General features: G+C 41.9%; 1 protein-coding gene across 6 annotated transcripts in view; it reads left to right on the top strand.

Annotated features, from left to right (window-relative positions):
- The window catches only part of GRID1 (glutamate ionotropic receptor delta type subunit 1), a 696635-nt gene that overhangs the window by 401581 nt on the left and 274745 nt on the right, over nt 1-20309 (top strand). The gene's annotated exons all lie outside the window — the stretch shown is intronic.

The raw sequence follows: 20309 nt of genomic DNA, 5'->3' as shown, positions 1-20309 counted from the left end.
AGAAATATTAGTTATCTGAAATGTGTTACACCTGATAATCTAAACAGAGGTGGGGAAACTCAGACCAGGGGCCAAATGTGGCCCTCATGCCTTTCTATATTGGTTGTGTGAACTCTCATTTGGAAAATCACTTACTGGCACCGCTCTGTGTCCTCTTCAGCATGACTGGAAGCTGTTGTTGAGCAGGGATGCTGTCACTTGATTTCCTAAATCAGGGGTCGGCAAACTAAGGTCCGTGGGCCAGACCAGGCCCAACTGCCTTCAGGATCCGGCCCGCAGATTGTCCGTGGATCGGCGTGGGGATTCTGTTCATTTGGGCTGCCCCATTTTCCCCCTGCGCTGTTCCATCCCCCCCCCACTCCCTCACACACACCGCAGCGGGGCCTCCTCCCTCCTCCTGGCTTCTCCCCTCCCTGCCTAGAGAACGAAGGGGGCTGGGCTGGACTGGCTGAGTGCCATTTTAAGCAGCCCCTCTCTGGAGCCAGCCCTTTCGTGCCACTCATCTTCCCTCTGCCATTGCCGCTGCCGCCCTGGTGCTCCTTTGGGCCAGAGAGTGGAGTGGACAAGCTCACTCTGCCGACCCATGAGAAGCAGCAGCAGTGGCGTCAGTGGTGGTGGTGGTGGCAGCCCCTGGGAAGGTAAGCACAGTGGCTGGGGGTGGGGACTACTTGCCCCCCCTCACCTCTTCTTCCAGCTCCCCCTCCCAGTGCTGCTTCTCCAGCCCGCCACAAGGTTTGACTGGGACAGTGGACCGGCCCGCGGCTAATTTTTTTGCCAACACCTGTCCTAAATGAAGGATGAAGAGGTGTGTGTGTGTATGTGTGTGTGTGTGTGTGTGTGTGTGTGTGTGTAGTAATCCCCAAATTTCACAAGGCTAGGATGTAGCCTACTTTGCAATGGAAAGTGTCCTATCTGTTGCTCCATCCTCTATGTGTCTCTGTCCCCATCTACCACTGCCATGTGGTCCCAAGAAGGATGCCCACAAGGACTGAGAAAGGTTCCTCACCCTGATCTAGGTTGCCTTTTGAATCAACCTTTGTATTGTGCCGAGTAGTAAAAGGCGAAAGATTTATAGGATCTGAGGAGAAACTAGAGCCTAATAGGTGTGATCTGGGTGCCCTGTGAGCTGAGCCATGTAGCAGAACTCCACCACCATAAGATATATTTAATTAACTAGTAGTCATCCACACCACACCACTAGTTTTATTATGGCAGCTCAATGTCAGTTCTTCCTTATTAATCTACAGCAGTAAGTATTTGTTGCCATCCTTTTTTTTAATCTCTAGAATTGTTGGAGATATGAAACTAATTACAATTCAGGTGTAACTGTTGGGCAGCAAATCTGATTACCGTTATTATCTTGTGGGATAATATTGTCATTTATTAATTTTCACACATTGTCTTCTAAAATGAAATAGATTATTAGTAACTTGGAAATCAAAAACACAAGTGCCAGAGCTCAGGTAATGCCACATTTGTACACCGAGGGAATGCGATCTTAATTGCTCTTCTTTCAGTTTTTGTTCCTTAGCCAATGTGACATTGAAGTATTATTGTAGTTCATCACTGCTTTACACTTTGTATTTAACACTTTATTTAATTTACAATTGGCTGCTTGGTGCGAACATGGAATGCAGACTAAATTTTCATAATAAAAAATGCAAATGGTTAGGTATTTATATGTGAGTGGAAAAAAGACTGAATACGAAATAAGCAAGAACTAACTGTTGTGAGCATCCACATACTGTACTTTGTGGAAGGCAGTGTTTTTAAAACGCTCTGCCTTAAGAAACCATTTCCTTTTTAGCACCTGCCAAAGAGCTCATACATGCTTTCAACAGAATCTTTGTACATATAACGAAGGTTTCGGGAGTTTTTTCTGGGGTGCATACTTAGTTCACATGGGGTATTAATTGTCCATTGCACTGTGCAAATTAGTGTGCGCCCTGGAATACTGAAATTGAAATACTTTGTTGTCACTTGTACAGCTTGTATACAGCGAGATTACACAATATATATTCAACAATCTTCTGTAGTTGTTTGGAAAAATAAGTATTTGTTGTCGAGTTACCTTTAAGGAAAGCTTGTCTTCCATTATTTGTGGTCTTATTGAGGGACAAGCAATAAGCTTCTGAGCCAACCGCAGGACTCCCCAGAACTGAGTTTGAAAACCACTGGAGTAAGGTATTAAAATCAGTTCAACCAGCTTAGTTTTCCAATGCTCTTTGAGTATCACTAATACGATTTTCTCTATATGTTGGCTACCTTCCAGATCTTGAAGGATACACCTTTGAGTAGGCTTTCAGATTTGCTGAAAAGAAAGTGGTTAAATCAGAGGCTGAGTTATATTTCTTTTCATTCTGGCAACCGTATTTCATTACATGCTATCAAACCAGTCACCTCTAAAATCCATAACTCCTGCTAATATTCATGAGGTTTGCATTCACATGTTGGAAAGGCAATAGCCCTGCAGGACTGTGAAGTTTAAAGGGTAATGTACTAAATTATCATGCTGCTTTGGCCATCCCCAGAGAAAAGTGCTATTACAGGAATTATTAGGGCTAATGATCCTGATATTTTTCCAGATCCCTGCAGGAGTATAAGTCTGGGCTGAATTAAGAAGTAATTTGTTCAAAAATCTTCTGTTACTGAATCTTGATTGATTAAAAAAAAAAGCTTTAGGAAAGGGAAGTTGAATAATGGAAGAATGTAATCTCTCTAAAGGCTCTGTGCATTTGCAATATGCTGAAGGGAGTAATTCGACAATCATCTTGGCCATATGGAAGCTAGCAGGTTACTTAACTCCATAGTATTTATGCATCTGTGGACCCCCTGCACACCATTACAATCACAGGAACAAAGTATGGTGTTTGAGATGGTTTTCAGCAAGGCATTAAATGTGTTTTTATTATTTATGGAAGAAAAGAAATATTGCCCCATTCCCAACAACCACAGCAGGTTTGACTAAATTTCCGACCATAATTGTGGGGCTGAGGAGCTGTCCAGCACTACAGGAGCATGTTGTATGCAAGGTAGACTATCTCAGCAATGCAGTTATCCAACCAAGGAGTTCAATAAAATCACAAAGAGCTGGGTAGAAGTGGATTATACAAGAGTCAGGCTACAATGAGCAGATCTTCTCCTGTTGCTTCACCCCATCTAGGAGCAGCACAGAACTTGGACCTGGACCATACTTTTGGTTCTTATTTTCTCCTCTCATTTAGGAGATGGGAGGTCCCATGCAGTCCTGTGTGTACTGTACCTTCTTATTGCAATTCTTCTCCTAGGTCTTTGTGTGTGTGTGTGTGTGTGTGTGTGTGTGTATTTGTTACCTTATTCTAGAAACCTAGCAATACATCCTTAGGATATTTTATTGCCGTAGTAAGAATAGTCTAAGAATGACATTATATATTTTTAACTTTTAAACATGTTTTTCAACTTTTGGTGGCATTTTGATTATAATGAATTTAAGGAAATTGGTGGAATATCTGCTGATATTCTGGATGAAGGTTAAGAGTTAAGAAGTATGTAATGTTGCTTTTTTTAGCTTTTTTTTTTTTTAAAAAAAAGAGAGAGTGTACACAAAAAGACAAATCCACTTTGCTCCCAATGATTTTAATGGCGCCACCACAGAAGTGCAAATGGTTTAGATCACAGCACCTTTGGATGTGTTGTCGTTCCATTCTTATTCAACTATTTTTAAAGCTTTTCAAACATTACAACAAATTAAATGTATATATAAACTATTTTGTATCTTTGTTCATCTGTGTCTGAAAAAAACCCAAAAAGTTAAAAGGAAAAAGGAAAGAAATTGATTAAAGAAAAACTGAAGGAAAAATAGTAGAAAGGTTTCCTGGTAAGAGTACGGTATATTAATCTGTTTGAAATCTATATATCTCTCATACTCAATATGCTGTGCAGTCTGAAAATTATTATTTTCTGCAGCTATAATCAAAGGTTAACCAAATGACTAGAAAATCTTTCAAGTATCTCATAAAACCCCCATTTCTGTGGTAAAGCTAAATATTTCTTCATCTGATGTTATGAGATGTTTGCTTATAAGTTGCTACAGTGAAAGGTGAATTTGTCAATTTAATTCAAGGAAAACTTAAATATTTAAAAATAAAGAATGCAAGCAAGCTTCATTCCCCTAATTGTAGATTTGCTTAGACGTGATAGTGTGTTTTCCCCAGTGTCTGGAGATGTCATACATGTGAAACACTTGGTCTGAAATTCTGAACAGTCTGAAGTGTCTCGTCAGCAAAATGTTTTATTTATTTATTTAGTCACAACTCCCTTTTGCCTCAGATTCTAAAATATTGCACCTTGCGACACCATGTGCTTTTCTGCTTGAATGATGATTAGCCTCTCACTAGGTTTTCCCAACTTTATTATTATGATGCTACGAGGTGCTTAATACCTGAGAATGGACCTGAGGCACTGATGTAATGAAGATCACTGTGTGAAGTGGAAAGTCTTAAACATTTCATGAAGAAAGCTCCTCAATGCAATAGCAACAAAAATAAACATTCGTGGACTACTAGTGATTCTTATACATTGGTACCTCGGGTTAAGAACTTAATTCGTTCTGGACGTCTTAACTTGAAACTGAGGAACCACTTTAGCTAATGGGGCCTCCCACTTTCTTGCATTTCCTTTTCATTGGGATGGTTTTTGTTGCTTCCTCCTGTATAATGTTGCGACCCTCCATCCATAGTCCTTCAGGCACTCTGTCCACCAAATCTAAATCCTTAAACCTGTTCCTCACTTCCACTGTGTATTCATAGGGGGTTTGATTAAGATTGTATCTTACTGGCCCAGTGGTTTTTCCTACTTTCTTCAGTTTAAGCTTGAATTTTGCTATAAGAAGCTGATGATCTGAGCCACACTCAGCTCCAGGTCTTGTTTTTGCTGACCCTATAGAGCTTCTCCATCTTTGGCTGCAGAGAATATAATCAATCTGATTTCGATGCTGCCCATCTGGTGTTGTCCATTTGTAGAGTCGTCTCTTGTGTTGTTGGAAAAGCGTGCTTGTGATGACCAGCTTGTTCTCTTGACAGAACTCTATTAGCCTTTGCCCTGGAGCAGGAACCGGCAAGCCACTCCAGTATCCCTGCCAAGAAAATTCCATGGGCAAATCTTTAGATAGCTCTAAAGATGTTGTTTATAAGCAGATGTGCAGCAGGCTATGGTTGCATATAGAGGCTGAGCATTCTGAAATCCAGTAGTATGGATGTAAGCAGGAGAGTGAGTAGATGGGATAACCTTTTGCACCCTAGGCTCTGTCCCAAGTTTTTTTCCTTAGCTATAGGGCCTCCTTTTCCTGTGAGTTCATATGACTTTGTCTCAAGATGCCCAGATGGCATAAGTAAAGTAGCGAGGACAGGGAGTTCCAGCATGTGACCTGAAGCTTTGATCACTGCCATCGCTCCAAGTCTCTGCCAGCTGCCAGCACGAGCAAATGGCCACAGTTTTGTTGATGGTGATACTACTGGTGGTGCTGGGCCTGGTAGGAGCTGTGTCATGTATTCTGCTCATTATTGATCCAGAGCAGAATGTATAGTTAGCAGAGTAAAAACTTAAACACATTGTGGGATTCCCCAAAAATAGACCAGAGGCAATTGTATTTCATCCAGCAGAGCTTTACTGCTACTGAAGGCAAATGGGCATAATGGTCACAAATCCAATACATTCAGGATTGGCACTGTCCATAAGAAATCCAATTGCAGCAGAGTTAAACTTAAACTTACAATAACTTATAATAAGATTAAACCTTAACACTAAGCATACAGAACAGAACACCACACCGGAAGGAAAGAGAGACAGAAAGAGAGTGAAACTCAGTCTCCTTCTGGCCTTACTTTTATAGTCATGCTGTTCAGTCTTGTATGCTTAAGCCAAGAAATTGTCTCTTCAAAGATATTTAGCACTAGTAGACACATCAATGGCACGAGACAACTGAAGACGCCCAGAAAACTGTGCTCAGGGAGTGTGCTATCCGCCAAACCCAACAAATCAGCAGCCTCTCAACTGCATGGACTGCTAGGGTGAAACAGGGATAGAACGCTGGCACCCTGTCTTCTTTATTACCTCATGCACTGCTTCCTCAGCGCCTCACAGCTACCAGGAACAATGTTGAACCTACCCTTTTCTTGAATCTTTTTGAACTTATTTTTAAAAAAAGGAAAACAAAAAACCGAGTCAAGAATTTGTAAGAACCTAGTAAAATCTGATATTGCAAGTTCACTTTATTTTAGGAAGTTTGTAAGTTTTCATGGCACTTTGTAAGTAATTGTCTCTTTCTCACATATTTGATAAATGGTGTACAATTATTTTTGAACAACTGTGTGAATATTTGTCACCAACGTGCTGTACGAGTTGCACTTACTTTTATACTCAGCATGACCTTGACAGAAAAAGATAACAGAATTAGTTCAAGCCAGCTGTACTCAGCTGTTCTGAAGGAATAACCATCATGAACCTTCTTCTTGTTTCTTTCACACAGAGAAGCCTCCAGAACAATCTTGAATCAATTAGAATAGGAAAGATCTCTACACCTCAGATCAATACTTTCTGTACTAAGAAATGCAAACTGACAGGCTGCACCTGCATAAAGATGTATTGAGTACTTCACGAATGATGTCAGTTGAACCCAATGGCCATACATGCCTAACGTTTCAGCTTAACTCTTCTTTGGAATGGTTTGCATGGCCTAGTTCTTTATTCTGTGAGCCATATGTATGTCCACAGATGAAAGGCATCCTCATCACCATGACCCTCATCATCAGCATATATTGGGGGGGAGGTAGTAGTTGCCATGTTGGGGGAGGAGGAAGATGACCCAGGAGACCACTGTGGGGTGGTCTGTGTGCAAGGGGGAAGGCTACAGAAAAAGGTGAATGTGAAAACTGGTGCCAAGTGTGGCTGCAGGGCTTCAGAAATGAGGTTGGGAGGGTCAATAGGGGGCTTATTAGTTTCATGAAGTGGGAAGGAGAGGTCTAGGGAGTGGTGCTGTGATGGCTTGTGAATTCTCTTCGCAATAAGTACCTCTGCTCACTCGGAGATATATATTCAGTCTTTATTTTACATATGTGCAGACAGCGCATGATTGCCTCCAGTTCAGATTCTGGGAGTGGCCTACGCCGGCTTCTCCTCTAACAGAAAAGGCGGGGAAATTTCATGTGAGGCCTCTCCCCCCTCCTCTTTAACTCTCTCCTTTCCCTGGCAGACGGAATAGGCATTGTCTCACTACCTGTGCCAGAACTTCTTGTGCGGTGCTGAGGCTCTGGTTCAACATCTGTGAGCCTTCCCGCCTCCTGGCTTACCCCGCTTTCCACAATCGCCACTTCCTGCCCACCTCCCTCTGCGTGTTCCTGCTCCTCCCCTGCATTCTCTGGCAGTAGCATGACAGGTACGGAGGTTGGTGAGATATAAAAGGAGTGTAGTAGGCAAGCAGGGAAGGGGTGTGACAGGTATTGAGGGGTGATGAACAATGCAAGCAGGAGCAACAGCCCCATGCGTTTTGTGAAGAACAACCATGTCTTAAATAATCCAGATATTTTCTGGCATTCTCAATTAAATAATGGATGCTTTTGAAAATTTGGTACAAGAGCAGTAACTATGCTGAAGCAGCATCTCAGATGAATTTAGCTTCGTTAGGTTCTCTAGGGGTTAGGGGTTTTTTGGGGGGGGATGCAGACAATAAAGTTAATCCAGACATATGTAAATTTGTATTTTCACATTTATTCTGCTCTAATCCTTTTGAATGGAGCATTTCAAGGTTATATTTGAGTGTCTATGGAATGTATGGTAGGAGATCTAATAATGCTGGCCGCTAAATTAATCTTGAACGATTAAATCTTGTTTCAGCATGAGTATATGATGTGATGTGTGTGGTTTTATCACATGAATAGGTTGCAGCTCAGTGAGGGCAGAAGCCTGCTTAGGGTAAAGAGATACATGATATAAATATTAAAGGGTCAGAATTGAAAGGCAAGCTCAGACACCGAGGGAATTGTTGACATTAATATTCTGAGATTAATTTTAGCGTGAGAGACATTTGTTTTTATTAATGTAGCCTGCCTCAAAGTTCACTTGAAATGTTACTCATTGTACATTTCATCTTTGTCAATTTCATTCCTTTAGTAATTTTATTTTGGGGGCTGCATTGAATGTTGGCTGGTTTCAATTTTTTGTGTGGTGCTCTGTGTATGTGAAAGTGTATGTGTGTGCATGTGCATATGTGCGTGTGTGGATATTTCTTGAAAACACTTGCATTGGGAAAGTTCACCTTTTAGTCAACCTTTATTCCCCTGACCTGTGGCTGCTTTGGCACCATCTTTGCTTGGGGAAGGTTTCTGAATTATTCACTGAGTCATCCCAAGCAGTTAGTGAACATGGTGATGTTTGGCTGATTTACAGCACAATTCTACAATCATGGTGAGGTGGCCCATAGGATGTTGTTGGACTCTCTCCATGGGTGGAGAAAGAAGTCCACTTCCAAAGGCCTCTGTGTTCCAGTTACAGAAACCTTTCTCTCCTGTAAGTGCTACAGAGTAGGAAGGAAAAGGGAACCTTTCAGTGGCAGATTGGGAGAGACTTTTGACCCATGGGATCAAAAGCTCTTCGTTTCCCCTCAACACACACGTGGCAAGGAAGGGAAAATATGCAACCTTGAAGTTGATATACCACTCCCACCCCCTACTCTTGACTGTCATGCAAGGCTTTGTTTGGTGGTTCTACAGATAGTAGGTTTCTTGGTCTATCATCTATCTATATCATCTATCTATCTATCTATCTATCATCTATCTATCTATCATCTATTTATCATCTCTCTCTCTCTCTTCTACTGTATCATCTGTCTATCATCTATCGATCAATCATCTACATACTTATGAGAGAGCAGACAAAGGTGCAGCTGAATTTCAAATATTTGTCTCAAAATTTATGGCCCTGAATTTAAAGGCTTGCTGTGCTGCTTAGACCCCCTTAGAATACCTTTCTTGCTTTGCATGCTAATAGTAGATGAAAATATTGATGGCATGCCTCCCCAGTCACTTTTAAGATGGAAACAGTATCCAGAATTACCATATCTCCCAGTTTTTATAAAGTGGTGTCCAACTTTGAATTCCAACATCCTCATTTCATTCCATGTTTTACCTTCACCATCATTAACCCTAAATAAATTTCGAATTTGGGGAAGGAATTCCAAATAAATGTGCTCAAGAGACACCTTTGTTTCCCTGAAGATTTGAATAATCTTGTCGATGCAGATACATCCATTAAATGTGACATGTTGGGGTTGGGTGGGATTTTGTTGTTGTTTTATGTGTGTGTTTTCCATATGCGCATTGCCTCCTAAGGATGAATGAGTTTCTGAAATGGTGCTTGCCGTTAACCTGTATTTAAATATTTATGTACATGTGCCCGAATGAATTATTACTCTGCCCTTATTGTTGCTGTCATATGTTGAACATTTATGAAAGGCCCTGAAAGTGTTCTACCAGCTTAATGATTCACGACAAGATTGCTGTGTGGCGTGTTACAATCCTGATTAACAGAGCTGGTGTGACCTTGCATTAATTCGGTACTTGAATGCACATCCCACTGAAATCAGAAAAAAGCTTAGGGTTGGCTCACAAATACATTATATCACTTGCTTTCTCTATATTTGGGGGATCATCTCCAGGATACAAAGGTAAAGGGACCCCTGACTGTTAGGTCCAGTCATGACCGACTCTGGGGTTGTGGCACTCATCTCGCTTTATTGGCCGAGGGAGCCGGCGTACAGCTTCTGGGTCATGTGGCCAGCATGCCTAAGCCACTTCTGGCGAACCAGAGCAGTGCACGGAAACGCCGTTTACCTTCCCGCTGGAGCGGTACCTATTTATCTACTTGCACTTTGACGTGCTTTCGAACTGCTAGGTTGGCAGGAGCAGGGACCGAGCAATGGGAGCTCACCCCGTCGTGGGGATTCGAACCGCCGACCTTCTGATTGGCAAGTCCTAGGCTCTGTGGTTTAACCCACAGCGCCTCCCGCGTCCTTTACTCCAGGATACAAAGCGCTGTGCAGTTAGCATCAGATTCCCAAGGGGCTTGGGAGATTGCATTTCCCAAATAATAGTTCTCCATGTCAGGTGACAAACAACTTTTGAAACTGAAGAGACTTTGAAATGTAGGTTGTGATGTGACAAGAGGGTCAGCTGCTCAAAGTAAAGACACCAGTAATATCACTGGGCGGGATCCTGACCCAGATTCATTTGATGTCTTGCAGCACAATCTGTAAACAGACTCCATTGTGTTTGAGGCAGACAATTATTTTTCCTTGGTGTCACATTGGAAGGAAGTTCTTCCTCTTGGCACAACTCCTCCCTCTGGATCAAATCAGCAGGATCTATGATCAGCAAGAAGAATAGGTGACATCCTGCTCTCTAGACCTGTTCTGCCCAGCAATGGGATAGGCTGGGTCATCTAGAGCTCCCTCAGAGCCTAGCCATTGGTCTTAGTTTTTCCGGGACGGGGTTTTCCCTTCTTTCCGTCTGCTTGCTCTCTTTTTGTACAGTTTTATGTCCTGTTCTCTTCAACATCAGTGTTATAGTGGTTAGCACAGTTGCCTTCCAAGCAAATGACCCGGGTTTGTTTCCTGGCCAATGCAGAATTCCCCAACATACCTAGAGGTGGTGGTAGAGTCTCTCCCCCTCTTTCTAGACCTCAAGATTAACCTGCTTCTCTGAAAATTCATTATAATGTGGACAAGCACAGTGAATCCATTATTAATGCAACTTGAAATTTTAATATTGCATGCAAATGGATCATTAAGGCATGAAAAGGATAGCAGGTCTGTACTTTGGACAACTAACCAAGATATATTAACAGAATCAAGATGTCTTTGTTAAATAAAAAAGTAATAAGCCCAGTATAGAATCAATGTATTATTATTTTTTTTAACAATGACATTCATTTCATGGACTGATTTCTATTAAAGACAAAATAAATCTCGTGCTTTGTGAAACTGTGTAGCACTACTATTCTTGGTGATTTGGGAATCCTATAATCAAAATCTCTCTCCCCTGGACACATATGAATTTTCCGTTCAGGTGCTGAGAACATGTGACATCATGTCGATGTGTGAGTAGCCTCATATTTCTGCTGTAGGATTTAAAGTTTAAAGTCTATATGGGAACATCCAGATTCCCTGGATGGCTTGTAGATTCTCAGGATGGCTTGTAGCATATGATTAGGAACTACCATACTTTTCTGTGTATAAGGCAAGGTATTTGTATTAAGAAAGAATGTTAAAAATTTGGGGTCATCTTATACACGGATAGTGCTGGGGGGGGGACACATGTGATTGGTTGCAGCTACGAGAAGATTGTCAGCAGAGATTTTTGTGGGTGATTGGTGGCTGCAACGGCAAGGGCTGCTGTTGATTGGCTGGGCGTGCGATTGGCGGCTGCTGGCGGCGAGCGGGCAGATGATTGGTGGCTTTGGGGAGGTGTGCAATTGGCACCCCCCCAAAAAAACCAACAACTCTGGGCAATCCCACCCCAAAAAAGCTCACTAATTTGTTAAACTGGAGTCCCCCAAAATAGGGGTCATCTTATAAACAGAGGCATGTTATACACGGAAAAATACAGTACTTTGTAGGTGGCATCCATAAATCTAGAGATCTGAATTCATTCTAGATCATTGTTACTCCAACAACTATAGTCCGAAAGTGAAGAGGCTTCATTTCATAGGAAGGGATAAATATATTGAAATGATTGTCTGCTGCTGCCTGCCTATGAAATGAAAACTCTTCACGTTTGAACTACAATTTTGGAGTAACAACCTAATTGTATGTAGCAGAATCACAATTTACAATTTTCAATTTTCGTGAAATAAAATTCGAGGCAATAAGATTAATCGCTGTCATCCATGAATAATTATCGAATTTATTTCCAAAGAATATGAAATAATCTCCTGGAAACTCCTGGAACTCAATCATGATTATTTGGAGATTTTCATTGTTGTTTATATAGTGGCCACAGCTGAGATAACTTGGATTTTGAGTTCTCTACATATATATTGGCACATGCTCTCATGTTTATGCTTCAATAAACACTTATATTCTGTGACTTTTTTTTGTTAGTCAGCTGATGTCATCATGACATCAGGTGACTTAATGCAATCAAGCCACACCTGCAAAAGAAGACTTCCACATTTGCCACTAAATTTGCCACCCCCCCCCCACACCTTGATCTGAAAAGTGGAAGATTCCCTAACTATGTTTAGTAGCTTACAAAAATGTGACCATGACAATTTTTCCATAAACCCACACTAGAAGTGGAGGGGGAAGGGGGAAGTTTAAAGTGAAGTGTTCTGAGTTCTGGGGAGCACTGAGTAAGTTCTAACCTGTTGGAGCTGAAAGAGGAAATCTGCCTATCTGGGGATATTTAAATAATGTTCTTGGTAGTAAGGAAGGGAGGGGCCCTGTTTCTCACCTTGCCCATCCTAGTGAAAAAAATGACTGAAAACTGGCCATGTTGTTTGCTTAACAAGTGAAAGATGCATGGTTGGCCCAATTTGATCCATGGACTACACATTGCTCATTGCAGATGTTAGAATAATCAGTTCTGTTATGTTGAACTTGGAATCACTACAGTAAGTATTCTTCTTCACCTTTTTTTCTTTCTTTGAGGAAAATGCAGATGTGGAGATAAACATGTAAATTGATTTATTTTAATAGGCTGGGTAAATGTTTCAATTGCACCCTGCATTTCAAAGATAAAGTTTATAAGTTCCCTGGCATGCACTGTGAAGATAAATCAAGGACTATGAAAAGTCTGTGGTCACAGAATATATAAATATGCATAAAACTGTAAATACTTGGGAAATGACTTTATCATTTATAGCAAGGGATAATTTTGTGCAATTTCAGAATCATTTACCTGAATACTTAAGATGACTAATTAATAGTGGATGATTAATTCTTAAACATGACCTCACATTTGCATTTCATTACCTGAGTGCTTGCTTGCCCTAAAACTGTAGTACTAAACAAATATGCAGTAGTACTAGTTTTGCATTGCAAAATCTGAAAAATAGATGAAAACTGAATCCTAGAGCTATTTATGGGATGTTCAACTTTTTGCCATATGTTGTAGAAAGCTCAAAGGCAATTTGTTTCTAGGAGATGTTAAAGATCCATAACAACCATTTTTCTGTGAAGAGATCTTCTTCTTCGTTGGCGATCACTTGTAGCCGAGTAAGATTGCCTTCCATAAACACGATTTTAACAATGAGTCTGTAAGGGACTGTGGAGGCCAATTCTGGATCCACATGTCCTTCCACAGTGGGGACATTGGTTTCCAGGCAGGAATTGATCACCGTGTGGATTTGCCAAGTGTAATTGATCACGGTGTGGATTTGCCAATTTGGGATTTTGGGGTTTGGGATGGGATTTTGGAAGACGCCTGTGCGTGAATTTGTTTTATGTGTGTAAATCAGTGCACACTGACCAACACACAGTCTTCACAGTAAGGCTCTGTTCCGATGGCATGAGTAGTCACAATGACTGGTAGATTCTTATCTGCGGCAGCCTTCATCCGCCTTCACACCCATTGTAACATACCGCTTGTTATCATTCGCCTGTTCTGCCGTGAAGGACTTCTTGGATCATTCTTTGTCTAGCTCTTTCCCTCTGACCTTACCACCTTGAGTGACCCTACTTGGGAGTACAGTGGTACCTCGGGTTAATAACTTAATTCATTCTGGAGGGCCGTTCTTAACCTGAAACTGTTCTTAACCTGAGGTACCACTTTAGCTAACGGGGCCTCTCGCTGCCACTGCGCCACCGCCACACAATTTCTGTTCTCATCCTGAAGCAAAGTTCTTAGCCTGAGGTACTATTTCTGGGTTAGCAAAGTCTGTAACCTGAAGCGTCTGTAACCTGAAGCGTCTGTAACCCGAGGTACCACTGTACGAGAATTCCTGACAGCTTCGCTCACAAGGGTCATAGGAACATGCAAGCCCACTCACCATGACAAGGTGATGATCCAGGAAGTGAGATCACTCAGTTATCTATATCATCTATCTATCTATCTATCTATTTATCTATCATCATCTATCTATCATCTATCTATCTCAGTTATATATAGAGATACTCATTAGTCAGAAGTCAGCATCCCTACCACCCCATACAATATCACAGCAGTGTTGAGCTGTTTTTTTATGCTCAATCAAACCATATAAATGGGACTTTATAGATTGTTCCCTCCTAGTTGTCACCTTGCTTTGCGCATAGGAGAGAGTCAGGTGAAAAGAGTCCAAGTGATGATGAAAATAATCAAATAATATGCATTATTTGTAGGAAAAGGGAGCACTGCTGTATAGTTTTCCGGTGGGAAATGACCATTGCCCCATTCAAGTTGGATGAGAAAAACTCAATGATTGGACCTGGTCACATTATTCAGTTTCAGAACAATAGCATGGGATGGAATAATCGAAAATGAGCACTTGCTTAAATTAAGTATGAATGGGTGCTATATAGAATAATGGTAACTAGCTCTCTTAAAGTGCATGAGCTCCTCTCAGATGTCTTCATTCTCAGGAATAAAGAAGTGACAAAATCATTTTTTCTCTCCCTCCCTAAAAACAATATCCTATAGCTATTTTACCCAATTGAAGCAACAACTGCTAAGAAGCAGCAACAAATTCCAGTTAGATCACTTTTCTGTAGACTATTATACAACATTCTTTCACTAAATAATGTAATATTTAACACTCCAAGAGCGAATGTAGAAATCATCTTACTAAAACTATGAAATGAGAAATATCTCAAAGCCTTGTCTGCTTGCTTCTTATAAGTATATCCAAATTATATAGATGTAAAATTGTAGATTTTTTTCTGCTGAATTAACAGTGCATGTTTCTGTGGCTGTGCCTCTGTTTCTGTGAGGAACACATTTTGGGTGATGATATTTTGATTAAGATCAGTTAATTTTAGGATGGCAGGTTCCAAAAGGACTCCAGTCTGTATTTTTGAGAATAAGATCTGGCTTGGTATCTATTAACATAACCTAAACTAGCAAAATTGTAGACAATGGGAAACAGAATAGCAATTCCCAGAAGTGGTATAAAAGCTACATTTTATTACAGATAAAACCGAAGATACATTTAGGGATGTTCATCAAAGGCAAGCACTCATATATGTTTAAATTAAGTTTATCACTAGAGAATATACAAACATACATTTGTATATTTGTTATTTGTTTGCCATTTTTCCACTATTCAAACCATGTTCAAGGCAGCTTAGAACATGAAAAAAGTGCCTAACTACAACATAACAAAAGCAGTCATAAACAATCAATAAAATATTTAGAAATACGCAACCAAATGAACAATTTCCATCTAAATCACAATGAGATCTAAAATAAAGATACAAAAACCAACATCAATAGCAGCAACAACCCCACCTAAAAAACCCCAACAACCCCAAACTGCCCCCCCACCCGAGTGTTTTTGTAGGTGGAGTCAGTCAGGGCCCCACACTCCCAGGCCAAGGTGGAAAAGGCCTGCTCCCTAGCAGGTCTTCCAAGACTCACAACCAAGAAGCTGCTTTAATTGTACAATAAGATTTCTTCTCATTAGGCAAACATTGTTGTGATTCGAGGACCCGTCCCCCCACTTAGGAATAATAAAGACACGTGGACACAGTATATAAGGTTAATGGGCTAGAAAAGGCCACAGCTTTATTGATTACAGCATGTGAGAGGTATTGGCTTAGGCATTGGATAACCGCAAATTTTGACTCCACCCACTCAGAGAGGGGTGAGTCTAACGAGGGTTAACCACCAGTAGGGGGAGCCTGTTGATGCAAAGACATCCCTGATGTCACCGGGCGTCGTGCCATGGCCCCCCGCAACAGAGGGCATCAGACAGGATCTATGACCACCGGATTCCTCTAACGGAATACCCATAAGTGAAGGGTTGGGCGATGGCCACACCCTGCCCTTCCATACACCAACAACACATTCCAATGCCTAACCGCCAAATACCGAGAAAGTTGTGACGATAGCTACGAGGTAGGTGAAAAAACCAAGAGGCTGGTGCCAATTTGCCAATTGGGAAAAAACTCCTACCAGGCCCCCTGGGCAACCAAGGCGACCAACCATGGGTCCATAGCAAGGTCAAGCGAGAAGCGACACACTAAAGGGAGTGGTGGGTGGGTGACTCGAAGAAATACGGTAGTGTAATGGAGGTAGTGTAATGGATGCGGGTGGCGCTGTGAGTAAAAGCCTCAGCGCCTAGGGCTTGCCGATCGAAAGGTCGGCGGTTTGAATCCCCGCGGCGGGGTGCGCTCCCATTGTTCGGTCCCAGCGCCTGCCAACCTAGCAGTTCGAAAGCACTCCCGGGTGCAAGTAGATAAATAGGGACCGCTTACTAGCGGGAAGGTAAACGGCGTTTCCGTGTGCAGCTCTGGCTCGCCAGAGCAGCGATGTCACACTGGCCACGTGACCCTGAAGTGTCTCCGGACAGCGCTAGCCCTCGGCCTCTTGAGTGAGATGGGCGCACAACCCTAGAGTCTGTCAAGACTGGCCCGTACGGGCAGGGGTACCTTTACCTTTTTAATGGAGGGGAGAGCTGCCGTGGCCACATTTGAGCGGCTAAACCACACCCCTGGGCTTCCCCTTGATTGGAAGCCGCTCCAGGGGGCGTGGTGCGTCAGCGACGATGGCAAGCAGGGGCCGGAACGCCCCCTGCGAAGTGCGGGAATCGGTTCCCGTTCACAATCCCTCCCCTCCGGGAGGAGGAGAGGCTTTCTGTGAAAGACAAATGCAGAAGGGCATCATCAAATCTGAATGTGATATGTCACTTGCTTCAGTTTAACCTTTATATGCAGAGGATGTAACATACACAGAGAGAGTGAAAGACAGAACGTAGAAAGGGGTCAAAGGAGAAGGTGGAGAATTGCCCTGTGAGATACCCTGATGCTGTGGCAGGGACACAATGAGAAATATGGCTTTGGAATACATGCTTTGCATGTGAAAAGTCTCAGGTGCAATTCCTAGTGTCACCAGATAGGGCTCAGGAAATTCCTGTCTGAAACACTGCAGGGCCACTGTTGGTCAGCATATCATAGACCCCATATTTCTTCAGTTTTCCTCAAAGTTGCTTACAACAAACAGTGTATTATAATGCAGATAGAACATTTCTGCTGTAAATCAATTACCATGCTTCTCAGAATCTTCTGAAGCTTAGCCAAGTCGTCTTCGGTTTTGTTTGTTTCTTTTAAATTCATTAATTTTGTCGCCACTGAAGTTTTATGAGATCAACTTGAGTACTTGAGCAGCACAATTGATCTTGGGGCTAAGCAGGTGAGTTCTCACCCCCAACCTTCAGTGATGCTTTTACTGTTGCTTGTGTTGCTTCGTAACATTTATGTGACACTAACAGTGGTTCAGGTAGATGTATTATCGCAGTGTAGTCATGGTATGTGAAATATACGTTGAAGGTAGTATTGATTTGTGGTAAATACCTCCTGCTAATATGCCCTCTGGGTCCAATTGACTAGGAAGTTCTCTGCAGCAAGCTCCACTGAAATTAATAGGAACAAACTGCAACATCACAATACTTCCCTTCCACTGGTCTTGTAGATTTCTGTGGATCTTGTGCCCATAATCTATATTCCTGTAGAACATATAAACAAATCATAGAGATTTGCATGCAGTTAGTCATATATATGGGGCTGCGCAGCTTTAGCCTGTGGTCTGAAATGCTGATATATGTGAAAGTAAATTTACCAGGAGCTCAGAGAAGTTGTGGATGCAAACAAGACTTTCAATGGTTGCTGTTGGACACGGCAGCTGTAGAGCTTTCATGTGTAGTGGCAGTATACCCCCAAATTCCAGCTGCTCGGGTCAGGCATTGGAAGGATCTTGTCTTTCTGGCTTAGCATCATGGCCTGCCTCGAAAGAGGATGCTGGGACAAATTCCTGCATTGCATGGAGCTGGACTAGATGACTTTGGTTCCTTTCAACTCTGAAATTCTATTATTTGATGACGACAGGGTTGCCATATTTCATATTTCATATTTTAATCAAAATTGTTCAGTTCTGGCAGGGGGATGGACGGACCTCCAAGGTTGTTGATCTTCTTCTTCTTCTTCTTCTTCTTCTTCTTCTTCTTCTCCTCCTCCTTCTCCTCCTCCTCCTCCTCCTCCTTCTCCTCCTCCTTCTCCTTCTTCTCCTTCTCTGCCTGTGTATAAACACACACACAGAGAAACAAACAAATACACATGGCTTCTGTTTTGTGCAAAGCTGGTAGATTGAGAAACTTGTATTTTATTATTTTTTTTAAAAATGAAAGGTGTGTGCTTACAGCTAAACAGATACCTGTGTCCATGCCCATAATGACGTCAGGCAAGGCCAGCCCACCCATGAATTTTTCTTTGAGAAAATAAGTGGCTCACGTAAATGTAAACTAAGCTTTAATAATAAAGAAAGTTGTAAAAAAGTAACATAATGAGAGAAACTAAATACATCAACAGGAGGCAAGTCTGAGGCAAGAAACAAGGATAGTTGGTCCCTTTTAACAGACATTCTTAACTGAACAGAACTGAACACACACGGAAGGGAGGGGCTGATTCTGAAGCAAAGCACACAAGCCCCACCCACCAGATACCAAGCACTCTACTATTCAAATTAGGCCCCAGTGTTTTCCTTACAATCCCCTTCTCAATGTGCCTAATTTGCATTAATCAATTTTAATTTAACATGTAAATTCTCAAAACTCAAAGTTCTCAAAATTCTTATTTAAACATTCAACGTTCCCCACCCCCTCCTGGCTTTGCTTGGGGATAAAGGCCTTGTTCATTACAAACAGTTTTTCTACGTGCAACACACTTGAACAAACCTGCTCCTTGCACAGATATTTTGTTGGTCTACCTTTCGGAAACACAAGGTTCTCTAAACAGCTTCAGTTGGATGGATGGCTGGATGGCTGGAGAGATAGACAGCATTCCAAATGAACTGTGTTTAAGATTCTCTCTGTGCAGGTGTGTAGATTTTTGATAAATAGAACAGTCTACTGCCCCCAGATTCCCGCAGCTTCACATTCATATTGTGAATTTTGGGGTAGAGTCTCTGATGAAGAGCAGATATGTGTTGAGCTAACAGCATTTGCCAGAGGCACTGGGCCTTTAGGGGACTGTGTGGTATGAAAAGGAGACATTTGCACATCTTATCAGAAGGCAAAAAGAGCACTCCAAAAACTAAGAATTGACTGTACGTATTAACAGTGGCTTGAAAGTCCTCTTAGATATGGACTTGGCAAAGTAAAGTCATGCTTCAATGCCTTGCATTTGTTTCACAATCAGCTTGAGAGATACAATGCACTTGCACACACACACACATTGCCCACATATTTATTTCATATTATGTAGAAAACCTGGCAGCACTTAACAATTTGTTTATTTATTTCTGATTAGTACATTTACTTTGTTTTCTTAATTTGATGCATATTATACTATAGTAGTAAAGCATCAAAAATTGTTGGCGCCCATCTGTCTTGAAAGAGCAAAGTTCAGCCGCTGGAGAATCACAATGCCTGCTGTAGCTGCAGAGGCTGGTAACTCATAGCTGCTGCCTCTTGCATCGTTTTTGATGCATTAGCAGCACTGAAGTGACCTCTCTAGGGCACAAGTCTGGGCAGTGTGTATGGAGGTCCTGGGCTGTCCAGATTACAAATCCCCCCAGCCTTGCTGTTGTGGTCCATAGGAAAGCATACAGCTTAGCTGCAGGAGTTGCCAGGGGGAGGTATACAAAACGCCATCCAACTGCCTTAGGAACTCCACTCAGCATTTTTTTAGGGTTTATTCTTGAGACTTTTCCTCTTGAATATATCCTGGAGTTCTGTGGTTTCCAAGGGGCATATGGTAGTTCAGGGAGTGTGGTTCAAAGACTACCCTTAGTTGGTAACAGGCAGAGTTTGTACATTTTCATCATCAATTTTTCCTCTCTGTGCTTAAGAATACCCATTTCTGGAGCTTCCCCTCTAGTCCAGGGGTCAGCAACCTTTTTCAGCCGTGGGCCAGTCCACCGTCCCTCAGACCATGTGGATTATATTTTGAAAAAAACAATGAACGAATTCCTATGCCCCACAAATAACCCAAAGATGCATTTTAAATAAAAGCACGCATTCTACTCACGTAAAAACACCAGGCAGGCCCTGCAAATAACTCAGAGATGCATTTTAAATAAAAGGACACATTCTACTCATGTAAAAACACACTGATTCCTGGACCATCCACGGGCCGGATTGAGAAGGTG

The sequence above is a fragment of the Podarcis tiliguerta genome (genome assembly GCF_965153285.1).
Source record: "Podarcis tiliguerta genome assembly, chromosome: 5".
In the NCBI taxonomy this organism is placed as follows: Eukaryota; Metazoa; Chordata; class Lepidosauria; order Squamata; family Lacertidae; genus Podarcis; species Podarcis tiliguerta.
This window is presented reverse-complemented; position numbering and strand designations above follow the sequence as displayed.